This window comes from Schistocerca piceifrons, chromosome 11, assembly GCF_021461385.2.
Source record: "Schistocerca piceifrons isolate TAMUIC-IGC-003096 chromosome 11, iqSchPice1.1, whole genome shotgun sequence".
NCBI classification, from domain to species: Eukaryota; Metazoa; Arthropoda; class Insecta; order Orthoptera; family Acrididae; genus Schistocerca; species Schistocerca piceifrons.
Genome location: NC_060148.1, coordinates 118738211 through 118755961, shown reverse-complemented (window position 1 = coordinate 118755961; position 17751 = coordinate 118738211).

Sequence of the window (17751 nt, the reverse complement as noted above, 5' to 3'; positions counted from 1 at the left end):
GGCTCTGCAGGAATGTCAATGCAAAATGGTACTTACCTACATAAATGCCATAACTCAGGTGTTAATGAAGTTTTTGATTTGGAATACTTTTCATAAATTAAGAGAAGCACATACTTAACAGACATGCATTTATTTAAGCAGTAAAGTTGCATAGTACAATACAAAAAAATGTAATGTGTGCCACTTTCCAATTTCCGGAAAAAGTACAAACACAATGAAAAATGCTTATATCACTTTTCTCCAAGCTGATGGAACTTATAACTGGTCTTGAATAATTCCCAAGACAGCACACATTGTAATAAAATAAAATTATTAATGGGTTTTCTACAAATAGACACACAAATAAATCTGGAATCATAATACTTTGTGTTGTGATGAAAATAATAATAATAATTTTAAGAAAGATCACCCGTACCAGACACTCACTGCTTCAGAATTTCACGAAACTTTTTCTTCTTGTTACTTTCTGCATGGCAATAGTCAATTGCTCCATATACAAATGTATATGCCACAACTGAAGTTTGTCATTTGGATTGAATTACTCCTCACAACAACAACAACAACAACAACAACAATAATAATAATAATAACAGAAAGTATCTTATTACCAACACATTGCTGTCATATTTCCCCAGTCATCACAGAAAGGCTGTATCTTTATTGAAAACAACTAATATCTATTCTTGACTTATGGGAATATAGAAAATCAACTTAAGCTGTTGTGGTCCAAACAATGATTTTTAATACGTGTAACACTTTCTGATAGATGATACAAAATTTATTTTTATCAAAACTTTGATACTATTTATTAAAAAAAAAAAATTGTCGATAGATAGTGGATGTTCATTTAACATATATCACATCATTGTTTAGAAGATAATTCAAATCAGCTTACATAAACTGACAACCTATAGTAAGGCTACCTCATGAAAATAAAGAGCCAAAAGTTATAAATTTAATTGAAACATTTTCAATACATGGGTTAACTTTATTTAGGGTGTCAAATTAGCATCTTTAAATAACAATTATTCTACCCAAACTAATATTAATTAAAGATGTACATGTTCAACAGCAAAGACCCCTGAAACTATCAAAACACACACACACACACACACACACACACACACACACACACACACACACACACTCTCTCTCTCTCTCTCTCTCTCTCTCTCTCTCTCTCTCTCTCTCCAATAATTACACTCGAAAGTTTGGCAATAACTCATTTGAGAGTTGGCAACAAAAACATAACATTGCATCGAAACAAGTGTGCAGTTCATAGTGCAGTGAACTGTGTGTGTGTGTGTGTGTGTGTGTGTGTGTGTGTGTGTGTGTGTGTGTGTGTGTGTGTGTGGTGTGTGTGTGTGTGTGTGTGTGTGTGTGTGTGTGAAGAACACCACCAAAAATGTAACAGGAGCATAATATGTAGGAAATTGTCCAGGCAATCTGTAAGTAGAGTTCAAAATATTACTACTTAATAGAAAATACCAGCCACCGAAACTGTTTATAACCTATAGGTAAAAGAACCAAAATGTAAATTAAATAGCAAACCTATGTACATATTCCAGGCCACTGAAGATGCCTTGCAGAAAATAAAGGCAAAACGCATAATGGCACTAATACTGTTTCATTCAGTTACTGTTAGACGGTCCATAAAGTAATAATTATCAACATACCGTAATATCACCAATGGCACTTCGCGCGATCCAGTAAGAGGCCTATGAAGACTGCTTCCAGAATTGGAAACGGCCTTAGGAGCAGTGTATCAATAGCGGAGGAGAGTATCTCAAACGAGACCATGCAGAATAAGTAAAAGGTAAGCATATAAAAATTTTGTGGAGAAACTTCCAGAATTTTTTTAACAGACCTCATACTTAGTACATATGATGAGCAAAATCAATTTAATCTTAGTTTAATTAAATAACAATAAAATAAACTTTCATAATATGAGCTAATGCACCATTTACTTAAACAATAATGATATAAGCTCTCATTATATCACTCTGTTGCCATGGACAGGTGAAACCCTACAGTAATGACCTACTCTAAGCAATAAACAGTACAGTTACATCAGATTCCAGACAACTGCTTATTCAATTACTAATTATTTTGTAGACAACTGCCTCATTGCGGGATTTTACTGCTAGCTCATATTGTCTGGGTCATTGTCTTCCATGGATCACAAATGTTTTCTCACCTACATTTCTATTTATTTTATATTATTGCCGCTCACTTGCACATATGAAAAACCAATTTATCACTTTGTTAGCTACAGCAATAATGAAGGAATATGTATTGGCCTGCAATTGTGAAACTGCAATAGAGTGGGGCAAAACAATTTTAGTTGTGGTTGGTGCACTTTATACATAGGTGTGCGTGCCCAACAGTTAATATTTTGCTATCTGTAATAATGTCATCATGACAACTCTCAATAGTTTTACATGATCGTGGGCCTTTGTGGTCAAAAAACGACATCATGACCTTACCAGAACTGGTGCACATGGCCTGTGATTTCTTTGGAGGTGGTGAAGTCATATGTTTGGTCTGACACTTGCTTTCTGGTCCAAAATGGTGACACCATGTTTTGTCACCTGTGACAAAACATGACAGAAAGCCATATTGTTCCTCATGATAACATTGCTGATGACTCAAAGACAGCACCATGTGAGTATTGCGCTGTTCAGCAATCAGTTGGTGGGGAACCCACTGCACACAGATTTTTTGAAAATTGAAGTGTTGATGCATTATGATGTGGGTGGTGCCCACACTAATACCCAGTATTCGGATCTCGTCCACAGTGATTCTGCGACTGTCTAAGACTAAAGCATTCACTTCTGCAATCATTTCCCATGCGATGACACGAGGAGCCTGTCCAGGACGAGTATCGTCTTCCAGTGACTCGTGTCCCTCGAGGAATCGTTTGTGCCATTCCACAACACTTGCATGACTCAGACTGTACTCACCACACACAGCCTTCATCCATCGATACATTTTCATGGCCTCAAACTCCCTCCGCCACCAAAAATCAAAACACTCCTCATTGTTCCTGCTTAGTCGCCTGCATGTTTGGTAGTGGACAATAACTTGTGTTACCATCTTCTCTTCGGCCTGAAGCCACACTGGTGCTACGCAGCACCGAACAGTGCACACGTGTCAGCCTCTTTACCGATAGATGGCGCAACCATAATCGCAGTTACTTGGTGCAACCTAATGTGTAAGGCAAAGGCAGATGCACTAACCAGGTATCATTTGAATGAACCTCATATATAAATACTAGATAAACATACTTTTCTACCAGTGGAACCAAACATGTACTCAAACACCAACTTCTTTGTTATTTCAATTCTCTGTGCGCCATTTGCTGAACACCTACCTGTGATCATTCAGACTGTCTTTTTACGCTTCTTTCAGAATTATTTCTCTTTTCTTGCCTTTGATTAGGAACAAATGAAACATTTTTTGCGTTCACCTGGGTGACTTTGGCCAGTATAGTGAATCTTACATTGCTGCATTTGTTTGTGTTCCATCATTCCCGATTGTTTCACAAACTGAAAAAAATTTGCTACCAATCTGATGACCATCAGAAATGATGTCTGTGAAATATGCTGTTTGTAGTAGTTTTGAGAGTGATGGTGTAAAAAAAATGCAAATGTAAGTGTTGTACAGAACACGAAGTGTAATCAATAATAACAAGACTTTTTTTAATTTCATGGCCTTTATAAATCCAATTTTCAAACCTTTTTTTTTTATCTTGTTGTTGGTATACATGCTCTTGATGTATGTTTGCAGTTTTCACCTGTTTTAAATATTTAGTTTATTGTTATTGATATTGTTGATTCTGGAAAATTGTCCAATCACTATAAGTGAGGTTGCTGATGATGTTGGCATATCCTTTGGCTCATGCCAAGTATTTTTTCAGAAGTTTTGGGTGTGGAATGTGTAGCAGCAGAGTTTGTCCCGAAATTGTTGAATTTTAATCACAAAACACATTGTGCAGACATTGCTAAGGAATTTCTGAATCAAGTCCAGAATGATCCAGAACTTCCAAAGAAGGTTACAACAGGTGACGAAATATGTGTATACAGGTATGACGCTGAAACTAAGGTCCAACCACTCCAATGGAAACTGTCTGATGAGCCAAGACCGGAAAAAATATATATAAAATAAAATAAAAATATAAAAATAAACTGAACAAAATTTTTACAAGTTCGATCACGTGTGAAGGTTGTTCTCACTGTTTTCTTTGATTACAGTCCATCATAAGTTCCTGCCTTATGGTCATATGGTTGATAAGGAATACTATTTAGAAGTTATGCACCATTTGCATAAAACAATCCAAAGAAAATGATCAGAACTGTAGCAAAACCACTCATGAAAACTGCATCACAATAACGCTCTCACTCACACCTAAACCCTAGTTCGTGATTTTTTTTTGGCAAAAAATAAAACTGTTATGTTGCTTCAGCCACCATATTTACCAGACGCGGACCACTGTGACTACTTTCTATTCCCGAAGATGAAGAGAATCATGAAAGTATGTTGTTTTTCCACCACTGATGATATAAAAACAGAATCACTGAAGGAGCCACACACCATAATGGAAAGTGAGTTCCAGAAGTGCTTCCAGGTGGAGACCATCAGCTAGAGACTATAGACAGTCTTCCGTAGTTTGGAAGTATAATCTCCCGTGATAATTCAATTAGAAAGGAGTATACCAACAGAGTGCAAACGAGTGCTGAATTCTATCAAGTGAAAATCTCTTAGGAGGCAACAGTATTCCAGAAGAAGCAAAATCAGCAATGTTCACCAACTACTTCATACCAATATTGACCTATTCTATCGAAGCACACACACTCTCATAATGTGAGTCATCAAGGCTACGGGCAACCAAAACAAAATTCCTTCAATCCACCATCCACAGGCTACGATGGCTAAGTTAAGGAATGATGAGGTGAGGAAGAAAGCTGCAATCAAGACATCCTTTTCAGGAAGAACCAGTACACCCCAACTATAGTGATAGGGGCATATAATTAGGTTGGAGATCATCAGAACAGCTCAAATATACTTGGAGGAAGAGGTGGAAGAAAAATGTCCAGTAGAAAGACCTCGCTGCTGCGAGAGGAAGGACAATGGATGATGTCCTCTGTGACAGATTACACATGGACAGTAGAAATTGGAAGGGGCTCATTACTAGTCCCTGGAAATATACGTTAATGATAATGTTGATGATAATGATGAGTGTTTTGAATTTAAGTATGCAGTATCTTACTACAATACAAACTTCGAACACTACCCCACACCTCAAATTTAATTGAAAATCTTGTGTGTCCTGTTCACGGCAAAATAAGAACTTTATAGTCTGGGATAATGAAGGTATACTGTATATTTTGATACACAGTGAACTTTTGATCAATTTGCAGTAAACTGCGTATCATGTCTTCTTATTTTATCATTTAAAGAGTTTCAACACACAACTAGCTCATACTTGACATTCATAGTTTTTGTGGTGAAATCGCATACCGTAAACGAGGGTAAAATCGATCACCTGCAACTTTCTTTATACTGAATCTGTTATCTTCGGTAAATTTTAGTATTTTGCTACATGGCAACACTGACTCACTGTTAAAATAGCAAACATGACTTTATGAATGAAGAAATTCCGTTAAACGAGGCATTTTATTCTCAGCATTCATTTGAATGAAAGGCATTATTTTCAGTTCTCTTCTATAAGCTGAAATCAGACTGCAGCACAGGGAGTCATATTTTCATCAGAACAGAAAAGAAGAAAGAATACATAAGTAACTTGTTTCAAAGAATACATAAGTAACTTGTTTCATGATCCTAGTCTGAATTTGGTATTTCTCAAATCATAAATCTTAAGATAGTTATTTGTTACTATAAGAAAAGAAAGCCAATCATGCCTTCTAATTACAGGAAGAAGGTTGGACCTGCAAGAAAAAGAAATTACTCTCCAAAATATCTGGAACTGGCATTTAAGGCTGTTCAATCTGGCACAATGAGTATCAGGCAAGCGTGCCATATACAACGTTGAATAACTCAATCCATAACAGACATCACTTAGTTATGGGCTGACAAACTGTCCTTAGTGCTGAGGAAAAAAGAATTTAATAGAAGATATCATGCTTAGTGCAGTTTGGGGATTTCCACAGATTTGCTAGAGGTGTTGCAGATATTGTTCAGAACTATCTGTATCATGAGGGTAGGTTTGAGAAGCATTTCAAAGATAATAGACCTGGCAAGGATTGGATGAGGAGTTTCCTCCTCCGTCACAAGGAACTTTCACACAGAGTGTCTGAGAATCTGAAGTGATCAAGATGTGCTATCACTAGCGGGAGGGGGGGAGGCGGGGGGGGGGGGGGGAGGAAAAACTACTCTGAAAATCTTCAAGAATATACTGATGGAGTGACCTCAGAAACATAATAAACTTTGATGAAACTAAATTTTCTGATGGGCCACAAAAGTCTTAGTTAAGCATGATGTAAAGAATGTGGAAAGGCTCATGGACACCTCAAAGACTAGCACGAGTGTAATGATGGCTGCAACTGCTGATGGAACAACTCTCCCTCCATATATAGTTTATAAAACCAACCAATTATACCCTGGTTGATGTGAAGAGGGGATCCAAGGCTCAGCATTCAGTAGAAATGCAAGTGGCTGGTTCAACATGATAATATTCAATGATTGGTTCAGTAAGATTCTCCTACCTTATTGGTGGTAACTTATTGAGCCACATGTCCATTGAAGTAATCCGCTAGTGGAGAAAACATAAGGTCTATGCTACTTTCGCCAAAACACAACATATACTTGCCAGGTCCTCGATGTGATATTTTTTGCCTTTAAAGATGAAGAACACAGTGAAAGTAACAAAGACTGAGTTCCCTCACATGCTGACATTGGTCTTTGATGAAGCTGATACCAGGACTCAAGATCAAGAAAATGTGAACTACGGATTTCGTTGATCTGGTATAGTTCCCTTCAACCAAAATAAATCTTACAATGCCAAAACAATTGCAATGACAGGACATGAGATCACGATGAGTTTTCTGAGGAAGGTCACTATCAAGGGAACATATTTTGTCCACTGCACCTCAGGTGATGAAGCAATTGTCAACCCAAGTGATATTGTGACATTTCTAATATTAGTTGAACGATGTTGAATAAGAAAAACTTATGTTTTATTTGTTTTATACCATGTAAAGTATTAGCAACTAACATATTTTTGTTCATTTTATTAATAACAACACATGGTAACCCCACATTAATTATATGAGTAACAGTTGTAACAGTGTCCTTTTTTCTTTTTTTTTTCTTTTACTGATCAATTTTACTCTTATAATATTTTAAAATATAACTCCCATTAAATTTAATCTGAGATTGACTTTACCTGAGTTACACAGTAGCTTTGATCACATTTCATGAAAAAATGACACACTTTGAAAATAACAATTCTGTTTTTCATTGAGGTGTCTGATAAAGAAAGAATGCTGTAATAAAATATTAAATTTCTGGGCCATTCAACTTTGCAACAACTTCAGAATCAATAAAAAAAATCATAAAATTTGATCACCCTACCCTCATTTACGGTATGTAACAACGTAACAATGATAAACAGGCAATGTCCTTAACAGGTAAGCAAATTTTAGGGCCTTGTAAGAGAGGAAAGTGAGATTTTCCTACCTGTTCTTATACCACTCCTGACAGTAATACTTTTTCCTTTTCTGATACTTTGTTACTCCGTAAATATATATAGGATTCATCCTATGCCAAATCAACAGAGCTCCCAACACAAACACCTCAGGTATTTTAAAATTTGGTGTGTTCATTCCCATGACAAGAGAATGAAATAAGCCAAATTTCAGAATTGTAGCACAAGTTCTAAAAATTCAAGAAACACTGCTGACAAAAACAGCTGCAACTAATGTTCTAACAGATAGAGGACTAGGAATCAGCAAATTTTGAAAAGGGTTAAAAAGTAGTTTTCAAATGATTTCCAACATGGCCATATTCAAACTATGTGCATAATTAAGGTCAATAACCTTGTCTTTGAAGATGAATATCTCAAATATGTTACCTTCAAAATTTCTGAGAAAATATATTTGCTTCTTCATGTTACACTACACTCGATAGTAAAACATCAAGTTGGAGTAACATTTGAATTAGGAGATATAAATTGATATCTATAGCTATACAATATTATAAAGCAATACAAACGGAATGCACTCTCCAAATAAATGATAAAGTACTAATAGCATGTTAATGGTTAAAAAGATAGTGCGACAGGAATGGATAGCAATGTGGAAAGATGAACAGTTCAATGGCAAGTACCAATAGTATGCAAGGTAACTGATCTTTGACCTTCAATGGTACAAAACATGATATAACCATCCCTGCCAAATGTGTGGAATGAATTGCAAACAGGCTAAAATTTACATAATGACAAATGTATCTTTAGGACTTACCATACCTCAATACCATTTGTGCATCTTTTGGTGAAAGGACATACACTCACCTGTTGCTGTGCTGACATCCACCTATGTAAGTACACTATGTGACCAAAAGTATCCGAACACCTGGCTGAAAATGACTTCCAAGCTCATGGCACCCTCCATTGGTAATGCTGGAATTCAACATGGTGTTGGCCCACCCTTAGCCTTTATGGCAGCTTCCACTCTCGCAGGCATATGTTCGATCAGGTGCTGGAAATTTTCTTGGAGAATGGCAGCGCATTCTTCATGGAGTGCTGCACTGAAGAGAGGTATCGATGTCAGGCTTGGCACGAAGTTGGCATTCCAAAACATCCAAAAGATGTTCCATAGGATTCAGGGCAGGACTCTGAGCAGGCCAGTCCATTACAGGGATGTTATTGTCGTGTAACCACTCTGCCAGAGGCCGTGGATTATGAACAGGTGCTCGATTGTGTTGAAAGATGCAGCCACAATCCCCAAATTGCCCTTCAACAGTGGGGAGCAAGACTGTGCTAAAAACATCAATGTAGGCCTGTGCTGTGATAGTGCCATGCAAAACAACAAAGGGGTGCAAGCCCCCTCCATGAAAAACATGGCCACACCATAACACCACCGCCTCAGAATTTTACTGTTGGCACTACAAACGCTGGCAGAGGACATTCACCGGGCATTCACCATACCCACACCCTGCCATCGTGTTGCCACATTGTGTATCATGATTCGTCACTCCACTCAACATTTTTCCACTTTTCAATTGTCCAATGTTCATGCCCCTTACACCAAGCGAGGCGACGTTTGGCATTTACCGGCATGACGTGTGGCTTGTGAGCAGCTGCTTGACCATGAAATCCAAGTTTTCTCACCTCTTTCGTAACTCTCATAGTACCTGCAGTGGATCCTGATGCAGTTTGGAATTCCTGTGTGATGGTCTGGATGGATGTCTGCCTATTCCACTTTACGGCCCTTGGTCCTTCTGCTGGAGAAAAACCAACGTTTCGGCCATGGTTGCAGCGGCCTTCTTTTGGGTCTAATGGTGCATTCTAGCTATGCAGTGTCTCTTATATTTTGTTGTTACTGTTCACTGCGCATGCCATTACATCATAATTTTAAAAAGGTAGTTAGTTTCATTGGACAGTTAAGGAAGAAGGAGAGGGAACTTTATTTTAATAGTTTATTGCAGTGGAGGGAGAACTTAACCTCTGTTGTCTACTGGCTCTTGCATTTTGTGCCATGATTGGTGGTCACCGTCGAATGAGAAGTTGGCTGCTGTTTACCAACTGCTGGATGTTGGCCGCGCAGCAGCAGTTACTCGCTGGTGGTGCTCGTGCCGCATGTTGACAGTGTGGTCTGTTGGGCTCTGCTGGCAGCCAAAATGGGGCAAGCTTTGAGTCCATCCTCCCTGTTCATGTTATTAGGATGTTTAAGTATTTTGATGGCTTCTCTGATTTTGCATTTTGCCATAACTAGCTGCTTGGCCTACACACAGGCTTCGCTGAATTTTATTTCTTTTCCACAGTCTTGCTGATGTTCTGCCACTGCAGATTTGTTGTGTTGCCCTAGACGAATATAGCGCTCATGTTCCTGAATGCGCGTTGCTATTGGCTATCAGTCTCGCCGATGTACACCTCTTCACATTCGCATTCCACCTTGTAAATGCCGGCAGAGTGTAATGCATCTACCTTGTCCTTAGTGGAGCCTAGCATGTCCTGGATCCTACGACCACTATAAAAGACAGGCTGCACCCAGACGCGGCGAAGGTGTTTGCCTATTCGGTCAGTAACATTTTTCAAGTAAGGTAAGCACACTGTTGGCTGCAGTTTGTCTATTTCTTGTTTATTTTTCTTACTTGTATTCATCGCCAAGGCTGTGTGGATCAACTTATGGCTGTAGCCATTGGCTAGAAACGTTGTGCATAGCCTTTTAAGGTCAGGTGTGATGTTTTGAGCATCGCTTAGGTGCTGCGCACGGATTGCCAAAGAACGGATGACAGAGTTCTTCTGCACTGAGTGGTGGTAGGATTGGGCGTGCAGATACCTGTCTGTATGTGTAGGCTTGAGATATACTCTGTGTCCCAGTGCGCCCTCCGTTCTCCTGTATACTTCAACATCTAGAAATGGAATTGCACCATTCTTTTCTACTTCGAGCGTGAACTGTATCTTCCCCTGCATATTGTTCAAATATTCGTGAAACTTGTGTAGCTCCATTTCACCATGTGACCATATAGCAAATGTGTCGTCCATGTATCTGAACCAGCAACATGGGTGTAAAGGAGTTGAACTGAGGGCCGTTTTTTCAAAGGCTTCCATGGATACGTCGGCTGCCAGCGGAGACCCCATTGCTATGCCGTCTGTCGGCTCATACTATTTTCCTTGCCATTTGAAGTATGTTGAACTTGGGCACAACTCAACTAGGTCGCATCTGTCTGGCGGGACATGCTCCTGAAGGATGCGGATAGTTTCATCTACTGGCTCGTTCGTAAATAGTGATTTCACGTCAAAGCTGACCATGATGACCGTAGGTAAAATTGTTTCTCCCTTCAGATGTTCTATAAAGTGCGTCGAGTTCTTCACAGAAGAGTCCGTCTTGCCAACTAGACATCTTAATTTGCAGACTAGATACTTTGCCAAATTGTAAGTAGGCGAATTGATCCCATTCACTATTGGCCTCAAAGGATAACTTTCCTTATGTATCTTTGGAACACCGCAAATTCTAGGAGAGACTGGTACTCAGGGAATAAGACTCTTGGCTGTGTCAACGTCAATTCTCGAGTCCTTAATCACGGCCTGCCTCTTTCGAATAACTTCACCATAGGGTCCGCCCTTAGTTCTTTGTAGATGGGCTCATTTAATAATTCTTTCATCTTGTCTTCATACTGCAAGGTGTCTAAGATGACAGTGGCATTGCCTTTGTCTGCTGTTAATATCACAATTTCGTCGTCGTTCTTCAGTTTCTTGATAGCTACCCTTTCCTCTTGGTTAAGGTTGTGTTACAGTGGCTTGGTATGTAGTAGAACTCAAACGGATTCCTGTCTAATTTTCTCAGCTTCTAGCACAGATGTGTGCCGGAGTGCTAATTCCACGGATTCGATAATTTCTTCTGTGGGAAACCGCTCAGGTGTGACGGCAAAATTTAGTCCTTTAGCTAGTGCTTCTGTAGCTGCGTTGCTGATTGATGAACTGAAACGTTCACCATTGTTCGATATGTATTCAGTCGAGGTGCAGTGTTCCGTGTCATCTTTGATAGCTGCTCAAATTTCTTCTTCTAGCAAATGGCAGCGGTTTCACTAGTTACATACGCTTACAGGTGAGTGATTCTGTTGACGTTTTTCCAGCTGGTAGGCGATAACATAGATGATAGCAGAAGATGTATTTGCAGCAACTGTTTGTTGTCGGTTGGTTGTTTGGGAGAAGAGACCAAACACCGAGATTATCGGTCTCATAGGATTAGGGAAGAATGGGATAGGAAAAGGGCCGTGCCCTTTCAAAGGAACCATCCCGGCATTTGCCTGGAGTGATTTAGGGAAATCACGGAAAACCTAAATCAGGATGGCCGGATGCGAGAGTGAACCGTCGTCCTGCCGAAAGCGAGTCCCTGTATGTTGTTGAAGTCAAGTTCTCTCTGCACCTGCTGAATACACTCCTTCAGAAGAGATTTACTGGCTCACCTGTAGATGCTTCTTGCTTTGTGAGTGTCAATGTTATATTTAAGCTGAATAAATTTAGGTACAATGTCATGATCCCAACACCTCTTCAAGTAGATGAGATCGTTGAGAAGTTTCCCAATCTTCTTCCTGAATGTTTCCAGTTTTCGGATGTTGCTGTGTGTTTCCTGCCCACACAAGTGGCCGAAACGTTCGTTTTTCTCCAGCAGCAGTAGTTTTTACATTCTGACGGAGTACCAAACCCAGAAAACTTTTATGTTGACTGACTCTGGCCGCAGAAGCCTACGCAATTATATTACAGCCCTTGTTAACTGTCGGCAATCTCTGTCAGTCAACAGACGAGATCGACCTGTACGCTTTTGTGCTGTACGTGTCCCTTCACATTTCCACCTCACTATCCCATCAGAAACAGAGGACCTACGTATGTTTAGGAGTGTGGAAATCTCATGTACAGGCGTATGACACAAGTTACACCCAATCACTTTCGAAGACCGTGAGTTCTGTGGAGCGCCCCATTCTGCTCTCTCACGATGTCTAACGACTACTGATGTCGCTGGTATGGAGTACCTGGCAGTAGGTGGCAGCACAATGCACCTAATTTGAGAAACATATGTTTTTGGGGGTGTCTAGATACTTTTGATCACATAGTGTAAGTCTTTCTTACCCACAGAAAAGATGTCAAGTTTTTTTGGGATATACAAATAATGGTGAAGGGCCGGGACTATATATAGGAAGCTAATTGTAACACCCCCTGGAATCTTCATTAACATTCAAAGCATTTCCAAGCCAGCAGTGAGCTTATATGTATGGAACAGTCTCAGTGGTGTCACCGAGGTATGAGTCTTGTTGGGTCCATGTTAGTCATTTCTGATGTCTGGTGAATTGGAGAAAACCTTGATATGGATTTTGTTGTGGCCAATGGGAATAACAGAGCATAACTTGTGGGTATCTGCAATTGTGTGGATCTGTGCTAATTGTACTTGAAAGAGAGAGGCTGCTTCATCATACCCACCATTAGTTTTCTAATGAAAGAGTGACAGGCACGGTAGCATCACATGATCCTTTGCCATGTAAAGTGACATAGGAATGCACACTGCACAGACACTGATCTCACTCAGTTGGAAAGATATGTTTGCAAAATTCTTGCAGTATTTGTACTGTGCTGCAGCACCATCTGGGAAGTAATAAATGCACTTGGGAGTTGTGTGGATATCACTAAGTTAACGAAATGACAATGGAAAAGATAAAAACACACAGTGTCATGTTTAGGTGAATCTGATATGATAACAAATGGAATTTAATTAACTGCACGTGTTTCTGGATGTCTATAAAAATAGTGCATTGTTCCGGTGAAACAAACACCTGTATGTCATGCTGCAGAACAAATGCATAAGTATAAGTGAAAGTTGGTAACATACACTAAAAGTAAAGGTAGTGGCTCAAGTTTACAAAAGAATGAAAAGGAATTTCTATTGATAGGCGATATGTCACTGAAAAATGTCACTGTTCTAGGATGCAAAATTGATGTCCATCCTGGAATTAAAATACAAAAACTAAACAAGCATTTAAAAAATATGGGAAACTCAAACAGAATATTGCACAAAATGAACTTAAGCACAACAACAGTGATGTGCTAACACACATTTGGACAAATTTGATAAAAAGTAGCAGTGAAGAAAAAATCACCAATGAGACAAGAAATGATTTGCTCAGCTAGAAGTGTCTGTGAAGGTTCCAAGCCCATGCTCAATTGAATAATAAAAAGATCTGTAAGTGATAAATATATCTGCAAAATAAACTGTGCCATAAAAGAAAAATGTGATGGGCTTGGAGAATTGTACATAGATCCAAATAAATTCCTAAATGAAAACTGCCTCAGAAAGAATGGTCGCCATCTAAATAGATTGGGGTCTCCGATATTAAGCAGGATGGTTACAGAAGTTTACAAAGAAATAATAAACAAGGGAAACTAAAATAGCCCGATGAAGGTGAAAAACTAAAAAATCCAAAAGTATCATCCAAAACACGAGGAAAATCAGAATGTGGACCCCAAAACCAATTTTTAAACATCCAGGGATTGTCCAAGGAATTGGTATTGAATGACTTTTCATCAGAGAATAATGTTGACTAGTGTTTAAGTGAACACTGTGTCACTGAAGATGAACTTCCAGTTCATAAGTTAAAAAATTATAGCATATTAAACGGCTACTGCATAAGAGTTCACAAGAGAGGTGATGTAGCAATCAATATTGGCAGATCATTCGTTTTCTCATTAGGTAACTTGTATCTAGAGGATTTGTGTGAAGAACTGAAATTTGAAGCCACTGGTATAGTTATTAGCAGTATGAAGCTAATACTAGTATCATTGTACAGGTCTCCCAGAGGTATTATTAGCGTACTGTTAGAAAAATTGGACATCCTTCTATTTGCACTCACTGGGAACAGATTTACCAACTATGATATAATAATAGGTGGTGATCTTAATTTTGATTTTGACATGTCAACTGATAAGCACAGTGTTGTTGTTGTTGTTGTTGTTGTCTTCAGTCCTGAGACTGGTTTGATGCAGCTCTCCATGCTACTCTATCGTGTGCAAGCTTCTTCATCTCCCAGTACCTACTGCAACGTACATCCTCCTGAATCCCTTGGTCTCCCTCTACGATTTTTACCCTCCACGCTGCCCTCCAATGCTAAATTTTTGATCCCTTGATGCCTCAGAACATGTCCTACCAACCGGTCCCTTCTTCTTGTCAAGTTGTGCCACAAACTCCTCTTCTCCCCAATTCTATTCAATACCTCCTCATTAGTTATGTGATCTACCCATCTAATCTTCAGCATTCTTCTGGAGCAGCACATTTCGAAAGCTTCTATTCTCTTCTTGTCCAAACTATTTATCGTCCATGTTTCACTTACATACATGGCTACACTCCATACAAATACTTTCAGAAACGACTTCCTGACACTTAAATCTATACTCGATGTTAACAAATTTCTCTTCTTCAGAAACGCTTTCCTTGCCATTGCCAGTCTACATTTTTTATCTTCTCTACTTCGACCATCATCAGTTATTTTGCTCCCCAAATAGCAAAACTGTCTATCAAATAACGAGACAGCTAAGATATTTTTGGAATGTTTCTAAACTAATTTCTGTAAAAATTTAATGACAGATTTCGCATTAGAAGATGTGAAGTAACAGTAGCTGTAAAAAAGGGTGTCGAAAAAGAAAACTTCTTGGTACTCTAAAACACTGTCTGTCATAGAAGATCATGTGCTGATGTTAATGAATTATTTAGGAATAGAAAGACAACTCACCAAAAGGCAGAAGCACTGTGTTGTCAACATATCAACAAACAAAAGGTACAGAGCTTTGCTTTGCTAGCTTTCAGAATGAAATTCCTTTCTCAGGGATGGAGGGAAGCGGGAGGCAGGGAGGGGGTACTGGGGAAGCATCTAGCGACTTGTGGGAGGATGGGGAGCCATCCGTGAGCCAGCTAGGAGTGCAGGTAAAGGGGGCAATGGCAGGCAGCTGAAGTGGTGGCGGGGGGGGGGGGGGGTGCAGACGATAATACCTTTCTAAATTATGATAATGATCTGAATGAGCTAAGAGATACTATGCCCATGCACTGGGTCAAGTGAGTTCCTCCTGAATGATGACAAAACACAAAAAACCGTATTTAGTCTAAAGAACAAAAGCCTTTTAAAGATCCCAATAATATAAAGTTCTTGGGGGTATACTTAGACGCCAAACTGTCCTGAGAGTAACACATAAAATACATTAGTGCTAAGTTGTCTAGAATAATTTACTTATTAAGATGTCTTATCAAATGTGTATTGGCAGCCTATGCTAAAGTATCTTATTTTGCATTTTCAAAGTATTATGTCATACGGATTTATTCTCTGGGGAAAGTCGAGCCCTGTTCAAAACATATTACTTCTGCAGAGGAAAGAAATTAGAGTCATTGCATGTTCTGAACATGAAGCACATTGTAAGCCCTCATTCTGTGAATGTAAAATAATGACTGTTATAAATCTGTAAATATACCAAGTGTTAATCTACACAAAAAAGAATTTGCATGAAGTAAAATGTAGAAATCATACTCGCAGTCACAACACAAGAAAAAATAAGTCCATACGTATGTCACACCATAGACTGTCAATCAATAGCTATGAGCTAGTAGGCCATAAACTATTTTGTAAGCTTGCACAGATGGAACGAGACCTTCCAGAGTGGGGCATTTAGGAAAGCATTAAATAAATGACTTGTTGCCAACCCTTTTTATCAATTAAAAAGGGTTACTTTGCCTGCAACATGAAATTGTAAGCTAACAACTGACACATAGTACTGTTCTATTTACTAATGTAATGATTACACTATATAAAACATTTCTCTATTGCTGTAATGGTTTAATGACAATAAAATTATCTTATCACATATAACAATGTATTCATTGTCACAAAGTCTCTCTTTCAGACGTTACCGACATTAAGACCGTTGGGCAGTTGTGAAGGAGTGCAGCAGGAGCTTTCATTCATCTTTTTCCAATGAGGTTTTGCAAGAAGCCTTTGACAGCAGATGGGCATGTGTGGAGAGTTGACCTATCTGCGAATGTCCACAGTTAGTTTGTCATTTCATCAATTCCGTTTTTGTCAAACAACTCCCCTAGGGATGTCATGAAAGAGAGTGTACCTGGGCAATTTTTCACTTGTTGACATATAACAATTTGGCTGTGCACCATAACAAATGTAGATGTTAAGTTGACAGTCGGCATCACATGTCAACTTTTTCAAACTGGAACCTTCCAACACGAGCTTCAAATTTTCATGAACACTTCAAACACACACATTATGATTACCAGTTGCACCAGCCAGAACACACTTCTTGGGTCACGACAAAATTTGGATAATTCTACTTTCAGTCCTATATGTGTGTTTTGAATGCTTGACACCGTTTGTTCAGGATTCCCATTATCAGTCATTTTTGTTTATGAACCCTGGAACCATTTTCCTTGACTGAAATAAAATACGTCTTCCAGGCAAACTGTGACTTTCATAATCTCATTTGCAGAATTCTATGACACAGTTCACAATATGTTCACATAGGACATGTCTAGGTCTTGGGTTATGAGTTACTAAGATACCACATTCTTTGACTAATTGTTTTGCTTCTCTTGCTAAATAGTTTAAAGATCAAAATTAATTTTCAATTCTTCAAAAGCTCAAACTTTTTGGAAGAAGTGTCAATATTTAGATCATCTCACTGCTTGTGTTTCTAGTACTGAATTTCTCTTTCAATTGCATTATAATTTCCATTCCACATTTGTTTCACCCTCTACATTTTCTTGTATTTACTTTGGAATATTTCAGACAATTTCTTGAACTTTTTCTGTGCATATATTTTATCGCTCTCTCTTCTCTTTCACCAGTGACTTACCAATGGACACCACACTGCCATTTAATGCAACTCAATCAATAGCTGGTGCTACAAATGTATCAGACTCATCTGGTGAATTATGCACATTTGTGATTCCTATCCATTTCAATGTAGTTGCTTGAGCCACAGACCCTCATTTCTGTGTCAGTTTTTCCCTACATCTATCACAAATT